The sequence below is a fragment of the Hoplias malabaricus genome, chromosome 16, assembly GCF_029633855.1.
Source record: "Hoplias malabaricus isolate fHopMal1 chromosome 16, fHopMal1.hap1, whole genome shotgun sequence".
In the NCBI taxonomy this organism is placed as follows: Eukaryota; Metazoa; Chordata; class Actinopteri; order Characiformes; family Erythrinidae; genus Hoplias; species Hoplias malabaricus.
Genome location: NC_089815.1, coordinates 36,287,010 through 36,298,089, shown reverse-complemented (window position 1 = coordinate 36,298,089; position 11,080 = coordinate 36,287,010).

Here is an 11,080-nt window from a genome sequence, read left to right as displayed (position 1 = left end):
CGGGTTGTAGCTTAACATTACTGGCTGATGTAACTTTGCTAACTGACAAAGCAACACATTTATGATTAAAACCAATATTTAACAAAAAATATATTCATTAAGCACATGTAAAATGTTGTATTCTAATCAAATGATATTTAAAAGAGACCGTAGCAAACTGGCTTCAATGGGAAAGCTCCATGGCTGGCGTTGACAGCTCCCGCACGAGTTATGCACAGGGGCCATGTCTTCATTAATTCAGACTTATTATCCTGGATTTAAGTCCTTTATAGAGTATTTAGTTATTTTTTATAACGTCTCTTCCTTACACATGTAAACAATCGTACACACACAAAAATGCGTGTATTTGTATAACTAAAAATGTGAGTCTGTAAACAAGTTTTAGTCCCCACACCGAGATTATATCCATCCACACACAGACAAAGAGAGAGTCCACCAGTTTCGCTACACTACACTTTGTTTGGGTTTTTATGTACGGTTTCTAATTCTATATTTTTGTTGTGATATCAGTTATAATTGAATATGTATTTTGTCTTGTTCACCAGTGATATTTTTCAGTTACTGTAGTTAAAACAGCATTTAACTAATCCTTACATATTCATGATAGGATTTACATCACACACTGTAGCTGACACGAAACATAAATCCTTTGTGAACATAGTCCCTACGTTTCATCTGAATTATTCATAACATAGTGAGCGAAGCACTGACCTATGGCTACGTTGAGCCCTACGTGAGCAGTGTGAAGACAGCAATATTAGTAAGCTGATCCCCATAGCAACTGGAAGTTAATTTTTCACAATAAAAAACCTCTGGTGTTTAGTACCTTAAAATTTGTAAACATGCATATTATTATATAACTTCATTCATAACATGCTCTAAAGCTTTTCATAATTTTATATCAAACAAACATCACTATTCTCTCACACTATGTGTGACACATACTGAGATTTGACATTGATAAATTATGTGCATTCTTTTAATAGCATACTGCTAAACAATACAGTGTCAATACAAACCCATGGTGAAATTAACTTTCCAGATCCTCCTCTTTCTGTAAACATGTATATGTTAAAATATACATTAAATTACTTATGTTTTATTTAATTATGTGTATCTACTTCTATATATACATTAAGAGAGGATAAATCTCCTTCAAAATGAAATTGAACAAAAAATTCTAAATTATAAAAGGGCTTTTTCAGCAGTTCAGTGGTGGTTGAAATGAGGGGTTATATATATATATATATATATATATATATGTGTGTGTGTGTGTGTGCGTGCGTGCTTTTAAACGTATTTATATATGTATAATGTTTATACAAAATCTCATAAAAAAACATGGTCAAATCCAACACGCTTAGAGACCAACGGCATTCCATACACCTGGACCCCCATGACTACTGACGAAGAACACTCCCAGCTCTGTTTTCTGACTGTGACTCTGAGCCGAGTGTAGTCAATTCACAAAAAAACATTATAAGAACGCAGTACCAAAGCATGGCCCACTGAATTTACTGCTGAAAAAAGATCTTTTTTAATTCAGATTTTTTTTGTTCAATTTAATTTTGAAGGAGATTTATCCTCTCTTAACATATATAAGTATATACACATAATTAAATAACACATGAGTAAATTAATGTATATTTAAACATAGTATACATGTTTACAGAAAGAGGAGGATCTGGAAAGTTAATTTCACTATGGGTTTGTATTGACACCGTATTGTTTAGCAGTATGCTATTAAAATAATGCACATAATTAATCAATGTGAATGAATTACGCCTCAGTATGTGTCACACACATATGAATAGTGAATAGTGATGTTTGTTTGTTATAAAATTATGGAAAGCTTTAGAGCATGTTATGAATGAAGTTATATAATAATATGCATGTTTACAAATTTTAAGGTACTAAACACCAGTTTTTTTATTGTGAAACATAAACTTCCAGTTGCTATGGGGATCAGCTTACTAATATTGCTGTCTTCACACTGCTCATGTAGGGCTCAACGTAGCCACAGGTCAGTGCTTAGCTCACTATGTTATGAATAATTCAGATGAAACGTAGGGACTACGTTCACAAAGGATTTATGTTTCGTGTCAGCTACAGGGTGTGATGTAAATCCTATCATGAATATGTAAGTACGCCCGGATTTGAGGCCTCCCATTGGCAAAAACCTTAAGAAGCGTGTAAACGTGTCAATTTTGGTCACGTTATCACGACAAAATTTTACGTGTCAACACGCAAATTTTTAATAACGTGTTAACGAGCATGTGTTCACACGTTTAGAGCCCAACGCTGTTCTATAAGAGACCAACGCCATTCCATACACCTGGACCCCCATGACTGCTGACGAAGTGACACTGAGCCTGCTGTGGGCCAGCGCTGTTTTCTGACTCTGACTCTGAGTGTAGTCAATTCACAAAAAAACATTATAAGAACACAGTACCAAAGCATGTCTCAATGTTGCATGTAGGTATTTTAGTATTGAATTCCTCTGTTTTTTTGTTTTTTTTTTCATTTGTTTTAAATTATGCTTCAAAGGAATACATCTACAAATGAGTATGTGCAAGTGTGTAAAGCTCTGATATTTAAGTACCCTTTTCTGAAGGAAAATGAGTAAGATAGGGATATCCAAACTCAGATATTTCTGTAATGGTAATTTTTATATGTCTCTGTTGAAAGAACTTGTCTGCTTGTTTGTCTGTATGTTAATTTCTAATCATCAACAGAACTCACAAACTAAGTGTATGTCAGGTCAGCTCGAGGTCAATGCTTTATTAGAACAAACCACATCTTGTATATCAAACTGAGATGTCTCTAAGGAAACTAAGCTTGCAGAAACATCGAGTGATTATCTTATGGTTATGACGTATAAACTACCTATATAAATATCTCTGTGAAAACATCTTCTTTGTCCACATTCACATAGTACTCTCTGCTATTGTATGTTGACCACCTTAAGGTTAAATAAACTACTTTCTGATTCCAAATGCTCTGTTAGATTTCAATTCTTAATACTTGTCCTTATTTTCTCCATCACAATTTCAAAAAATACATATCAAATTCAAATGTGTACGCAGTACACATTTTAAAATGCTTGTGACAATGATACATGTGTACGTTGAACGTTTTCAAATCTATGCCTTCTTTTTTTGTACAAGACTCTGTATAATCAGTAATGTTGGAATTGAAATGTCCAAAATTGGAATAATCTGAAATATTTAACATGGAAAAGGTTAAGTACTAGCTGCCCGAGTACCATTTTCAAATGACCAATCATATGTTGCATTAACTTAATAAAAAATAAATAAAAACTACACTGACATACTCCCATCTGGCCACAAATGGGAGTATGTGTCCACAATTCCATTTAGACCTAACAGGTGGTGGTGGGGTCTTAGTTCCGAAAGGCCATTTAATCGAGAAAATAGCATTTGCTTACCTCTTCGTAGTACCACACCATCCCAATCCACATATATGATACGCTGCTTGGTGGACCTTATCGGCCTAGCGCGCAGCGGCCCCTAGACGATTTTTTTTGCAGAGCCCGGGGTCGAGTCCTGGGCACACGTGGTGGGAGCTAAAAATCCTCAAAGTTTCGGCCTTTTACCCGCAATTTTGCATCAATCCACCAGGTGGCTCCCGGAACGTCCCGATTCCAATATATTCCATTACATTCCATTACAGGCAAATATATTGGGATTGGGATGGCGTATAAATATATATCATTCGTTGAAGTGTTTTGTAATGTTTTTAATACTTTTAACATACCCAACATCCATAGACATTAACATTTTAAAGTGTTGGCTACTTTGATAAGGCAACACAAAAGTCCTTTCACAAAGTTTCCAACTATCTTTGATATATTTATAATGCCAGTAAACCAACAAACACGTAACCACAGTGAGCCAGCCTGCCCTTCTGAAACTCTTGTCCGAACGCCTTACTTTAAGATTTTCAAGTTAGCTAATGTTACTGCTGCATTACTTAAGGTGGAAGCGAAAAATGTAAAAGCTTCTGAGCGAACACCAGTCAGAATCCGAATGTTAAACAATACACCTGCATATAGTCAGCACAAAAAGATTGCTCACACATTAAAATCATGCCCAAGACAATGGAACGACGACGTTCAGAAGTAAGTTATAATCCAGCGTCAGGTAATTTAATGTGGAAGCGAAGAGTTGCAATACAACATTGAGCTTCTGGGCAACCTCAATGTTAAGAATCAGTAGTTTAAATTATACAAGCACATACAGGTGCTGGTCATAAAATTTGAATGTATGCAAGACATGGGTTTCATCTGTCATATTCCTTATGCCAAGCCACTCTTGAACAAGAGACAGCGTCAGGAAAAAGGACTGGACTGCTCCTGAGTGGTCCAAAGTTATGTTCCCTGATTAAAGTAAATTAGATTAGATTAGATTCAACTTCATTGTCATTGTGCAGAGTACAATACAGGGCCAATGAAATGTAGTTAGCATCTAACCAGAAGTGCAATATATAACATTATTTACATAATTTACATAAAGTGCAGTAGTGATATTATAGTGATTTTCTTGCCATGCCCAGGCAGCGTTTATGGTAGATGTCCTCGAAGGAACTTGAAACTGGACACCTCATCCACTGCAGTTCCGGTGATGTAAATGGGGGCGTGAGCTTGATTCCTAGTCCGTCTGAAGTCCATGATGATCTCCTTTGTTTTGAGCGTGTTTAGTACCAGGTTATTGTTTTGGCACCACAAGGACAGATGCTGTACTTCATCCCGGTAGGGCGTTTCATTATTGTCTGTAATCAAGCCTATCACCATGGTGTCATCTGCGAATTTGACTACGGTGTTTGAACCATAGGCAGGTACACAGTCATGGGTGAAGAGAGAGTACAGAATCGGGCTAAGAACACAACCTTGTGGAATGCCAGTGTTCAAGGTGATGGTTGATGAATGAAGTTTGCCTAATCTAACAGATTGAGGTCTGTTAGACAGGAAGTCTAAAATCCAGTGGCAGAGTGATGTGCTGATACCCAGATGGTTGAGTTTGGATATCAGCATAGACGGAATTGTTCTGTTGAATGCAGAACTAAAATCGATTAACAGCATACTCACCTATGAGTTTTGACAGTCAAGTTGGGTTAGTGCAGTGGGTAGTGCTGTTGAGATAGCGTCCTCGGTGGATCTGTTGCTATGATAAGCAAACTGGTGTGGGTCCAGCGTAGCAGGCAGGCAGGATTTCAAGTGAGAAAGAACTAGTCTTTTAAAGCACTTGGAAATTATTGGGGTGAGTGCTACAGGTCACAAGTCATTAAAGTCTAAAGCAGTAGAATGCTTAGGCACAGGCACAATAATGGCTGACTTAAAGATAGATGGTACAGCTGCCTGGGCAAGCGAAACATTAAAGATGTGAGAGAAGACACCCGCAAGTTCCACAGCACAAGCTCTTAGCACACGGCCAGGTACACCATCAGGGCCAGCTGCCTTCCGTGCATTCACTCTGCTCAGCATGCGACTGATGTCCAAAGTGGAAAGTACAAGTGGGTTGTCGTCGGTGGAGGATCGTTTATTGAAGATATCAATATCATCTGGTCGAAACGAGTGTAAAAGTTGTTCAGCTCATCAGGGAGTCAAGCACTGTTGGTACATGGAACAAAGCTAGTTGGTTTATAGTCAGTCAGGGTGTTGTTCCCTACCACATACGCCGAGGGTCAGAGGAGGTAAAGTGCTCCTCAATCCGGCGTTTGTAGCAGTGCTTGGCTATAGCTATTAGTCTCTTCGTATTGCCAGGAACTCCAGTGGGCGGTACAAAGGACGCTCGTACCCTGAGCGCTTCTATGCTGAGGGATGCCATGGTAAGAAATCTCAGACCACCAGTCTTGTTTTTTGCCCTTCTTTTGTACGCATTAGGTTTTTTCATTTATGTGCATCTGCTTTTGTTTTTTTTGTGAATCAGGACCGGCGTTTGTAGCAGTGCTTGGCTATAGCTATTCCTCTCCTCAGGTTAGCTCTGACCAAGCTGTATGCTTCCCGGCATCCTGATCTGAAGGCAGCATCTCTGGCTTTGAGCAGATTGCGAACCTCTCTGTTCATCCAGGGCTTCTGATTAGGGAATGTTAATTATTATGGCAAACTTAAAATTAATGATTAAGTATCACCAGGAAGGAAGATCGACACTCAAAGAATTCTTTGAGGAGAAGAGAGGAATAAGACAGACAGTCAAAGATTGCGTGAATCCGGTGTTTGTGCAGTGAATGTTAATTTCCAAAAGTGTCTGTCTGTCGTAGCTGTAGTTCGCAAGAGTTATTTGCGCAAGAAAACTGGAGATAGCTAAGTACAGAAGTATAACATCACTAAAACTGGTAAGACGCTGAGCCTCGCAGTGTGATCGCGATGCCATCTTGGTCCTGGAAGACCAAGGACCATTTCCTATAGAAATCAAGGTCCCAGAATCTGGAGGAAGAGAGGAGAGGCACGGAATCCACATTGTTCGAGGTACCCTGTAAAGTTTCCACAGTCAGTGGCGGTTTGGTGTCCCATGTCATCTGCTGGTGTGGGTCCACTTTATTTTCTGAGGTCCAAGGTCAACGCAGCCGCCTACCAGGGAGATTTAGATTACTTTATGCTTCCTTATGCTTCCAAGTGAGGTGGGTTAGTGCAGTGTGTAGTGCTGTTGAGATAGCGTCCTCGGTGGATCTGTTGCAACGATAAGCAAACTGGTGTGGGTCCAGCGTAGCAGGCAGGCAGGATTTCAAGTGAGAAAGAACTAGTCTTTTAAAGCACTTGGAAATTATTGGGGTGAGTGCTACAGGTCGAAAGTCATTAAAGTCTGAAGCAGTAGAATGCTTAGGCACAGGCACAATAATGGCTGACTTAAAGATAGATGGTACAGCTGCCTGGGCAAGCGAAACATTAAAGATGTGAGCGAAGACACCCGCAAGTTCCACAGCACAAGCTCTTAGCACACGGCCAGGTACACCATCAGGGCAAGCTGCCTTCCGTGCATTCACTCTGCTCAGCATGCGACTGACGTCCGAAGTAGAAAGTACAATTGGGTTGTCGTTGGTGGAGGATCGTTTATTGAAGATATCAATATCATCTGGTCGAAACGAGTGTAAAAGTTGTTCAGCTCATCAGGGAGTCAAGCACTGTTGGTACATGGAACAAAGCTAGTTGGTTTATAGTCAGTCAGGGTGTTGTTCCCTACCACATACGCCGAGGGTCAGAGGAGGTAAAGTGCTCCTCAATGCGGCGTTTGTAGCAGTGTTTGGCTATAGCTATTAGTCTCTTCGTATTGCCAGGAACTCCAGTGGGCGGTACAAAGGACGCTCGTACCCTGAGCGCTTCTATGCTGAGGGATGCCATGGTAAGAAATCTCAGACCACCAGTCTTGTTTTTTGCCCTTCTTTTGTACGCATTAGGTTTTTTCATTTATGTGCATCTGCTTTTGTTTTTTTTGTGAATCAGGACCGGCGTTTGTAGCAGTGCTTGGCTATAGCTATTCCTCTCCTCAGGTTAGCTCTGACCAAGCTGTATGCTTCCCGGCATCCTGATCTGAAGGCAGCATCTCTGGCTTTGAGCAGAGTGCGAACCTCTCTGTTCATCCAGGGCTTCTGATTAGGGAATGTTAATTATTATGGCAAACTTAAAATTAATGATTAAGTATCACCAGGAAGGAAGATCGACGCTCAAAGAATTCTTTGAGGAGAAGAGAGGAATAAGACAAACAGTCAAAGATTGCGTGAATCCGGTGTTTGTGCAGTGAATGTTAATTTCCAAAAGTGTCTGTCTCTCGTAGCTGTAGTTCGCAAGAGTTATTTGCGCAAGAAAACTGGAGATAGCTAAGTACAGAAGTATAAAATCACTAAAACTGGTAAGACGCTGAGCCTCGCAGTGTGATCGCGATGCCATCTTGGTCCTGGGAGACCAAGGACCATTTCCTATAGAAATCAAGGTCCCAGAATCTGGAGGAAGAGAGGAGAGGCACGGAATCCACATTGTTCGAGGTACCCTGTAAAGTTTCCACAGTCAGTGGCAGTTTGGTGTCCCATGTCATCTGCTGGTGTGGGTCCACTTTATTTTCTGAGGTCCAAGGTCAACGCAGCCGCCTACCAGGGAGATTTAGATTACTTTATGCTTCCTTATGCTTCCAAGCGAGGTAGGTTAGTGCAGTGTGAAGTGCTGTTGAGATAGCGTCCTCGGTGGATCTGTTGCTACGATAAGCAATTTGGTGTGGGTCCAGCGTAGCAGGCAGGCAGGATTTCAAGTGAGAAAGAACTAGTCTTTTAAACCCCTTGGAAGTTATTGGGGGAAGTTATCATTCACTCTGCTCAGCATGTGACTGACGTCCGAATTGGAAAGTACAAGTGGGTTGTCGTCGGTGGAGGATCGTTTATTGAAGATATCAATATCATCTGGTCGAAACGAGCGTAGAAGTTGTTCAGCTCATCAGGGAGTGAAGCACTGTTGGTAGATGGAACAAAGCTAGTTGGTTTATAGTCAGTCAGGGTGTGTATTCCCTGCCACATACGCCGAGGGTCAGAGGAGGTAAAGTGCTCCTCAATCCGTCGTTTGTAGCAGTGCTTGGCTATAGCTATTAGTCTCTTCATATTGCCAGGGACTCCAGTGGGCGGTACAGAGGACGCTTGTACCCTGAGCGCTTGTTGATGCATTTCAGGACAGAGTTAGTGTAGGTGTCCAAGTGGATGTGTGAGCCTGTGCAGGCTCGGGCAGCATACTCACTCCAGTCGGTGTGCTGGAACTGTTGCTGAAGGAAGGAGTCAGCCCCATCCATCCAGAACTTTACAGTTCTGGTTGAAGGCTTAATCCTCTGCATGACTGGAGTGTATTTGGGAAGCAGGAACAAAGAAAGATGATTGGAAAGTCCAAGATGGGGGAGGGGTGTTGTTTTGAAGCTGGTTAAAGTCCAACCGATGCTGAATCCGGTGTTTGTGCAGTGAATGTTAATTTCCAAAAGTGTCTGTCTGTCGTAACTGTAGTTCGCAAGAGTTATTTGCGCAAGAAAACTGGAGATAGCTAAGTACAGAAGTATAACATCACTAAAACCGGTAAGACGCTGAGCCTCGCAGTGTGATCGCGATGCCATCTTGGTCCTGGAAGACCAAGGACCATTTCCTATAGAAATCAAGGTCCCAGAATCTGGAGGAAGAGAGGAGAGGCACGGAATCCACATTGTTCGAGCTACCCTGTAAAGTTTCCACAGTCAGTGGCGGTTTGGTGTCCCATGTCATCTGCTGGTGTGGGTCCACTTTATTTTCTGAGGTCCAAGGTCAACGCAGCCGCCTACCAGGGAGATTTAGATTACTTTATGCTTCCTTATGCTTCCAAGCGAGGTGGGTTAGTGCAGTGTGTAGTGCTGTTGAGATAGCGTCCTCGGTGGATCTGTTGCAACGATAAGCAAACTGGTGTGGGTCCAGCGTAGCAGGCAGGCAGGATTTCAAGTGAGAAAGAACTAGTCTTTTAAAGCACTTGGAAATTATTGAGGTGGGTTATGCAGTGTGTAGTTCTGTTGAGAGCGAAGACACCCGCAAGTTCCACAGCACAAGCACTCAGCACACGGCCAGGTACACCATCAGGGCCAGCTGCCTTCCGTGCATTCACTCTACTCAGCATGCGACTGACGTCCGAAGTGGAAAGTACAAGTGGGTTGTCATCGGTGGAGGATCGTTTATTGAAGATATCATTATCATCTGGTCGAAACGAGCGTAAAAGTTGTTCAGCTTATCAGGGAGTGAAGCACTGTTGGTAGATGGAACAAAGCTAGTTGGTTTATAGTCAGTCAGGGCGTGTATTCCCTGCCACATACGCCGAGGGTCAGAGGAGGTAAAGTGCTCCTCAATCCGGCGTTTGTAGCAGTGCTTGGCTATAGCTATTAGTCTCTTCATATTGCCAGGAACTCCAGTGGGCGGTACAAAGGACGCTCGTACCCTGAGCGCTTCTATGCTGAGGGATGCCATGGTAAGAAATCTCAGACCACCAGTCTTGTTTTTTGCCCTTCTTTTGTACGCATTAGGTTTTTCCATTTATGTGCATCTGCTTTTGTTTTTTTTGTGAATCAGGACCGGCGTTTGTAGCAGTGCTTGGCTATAGCTATTCCTCTCCTCAGGTTAGCTCTGACCAAGCTGTATGCTTCTCTGCATCCTGATCTGAAGGCAGCATCTCTGGCTTTGAGCAGAGTGCGAACCTCTCTGTTCATCCAGGGCTTCTGATTAGGGAATGTTAATTATTATGGCAAACTTAAAATTAATGATTAAGTATCACCAGGAAGAAAGATCGACGCTCAAAGAATTCTTTGAGGAGAAGAGAGGAATAAGACAGACAGTCAAAGATTCTCTCTTATCTCTTGAATTTATTGAACAAATCCAAGCCATATATAGGACCCCAGTCACGTACACCATTATTAGATCATGTCTCGTTCCATCAACCCAAACATTCCCTTATTGGTGCCTCGTCATCTCCCTTTTATCTCCGTCCTCTTCGTATTGCCAGGAACTCCAGTGGGCGGTACAAGGACACTTGTACAAGCGCTTCTATGCTAAGGAATGTCATGTTAAGAAATCTTGGACCCTCGTCAACGTCAGAGAGGATCCCAGGCATGTCGCACCCCTTCTGCATAGGAGGTTATTTCGGGCGGGCCGAGCACAACGTGGGCATGGGCGTTTCCAGTGCGGGGCCGTCAGGATTTCAGAGGGCAGTACGAAATGAAGGTGTCTGAACGATGACAACCGACGTGGAGATGCTGCTCTACCGGAAAACCAGACCCGCCTTGGGTAGGCACCTGCCAGGCTTCATAAAAAGAAGCAGAGGGATCCTACCCCATGCTGCGGGTCAGCTTCCAGGGATGGGTTTTGTTTACCCTTCCCGTACCTATCTTTGGGAGACTTAGGCGGCCAGTCCCCTACGCTGAGACAGTCCGAAAACGGCGGCCGCAGGCACAGCGATGTCCGGGGCTCTGCATCTGAACTCGTGGCCCCACTCCTGTTTGCCAGCGTGCCCCACGAATCGACATTTCCTGGTTCTCCTCTGTCGGGACAGCAGATCCGAAAGGAGTGCTGCTCCGAACAAACG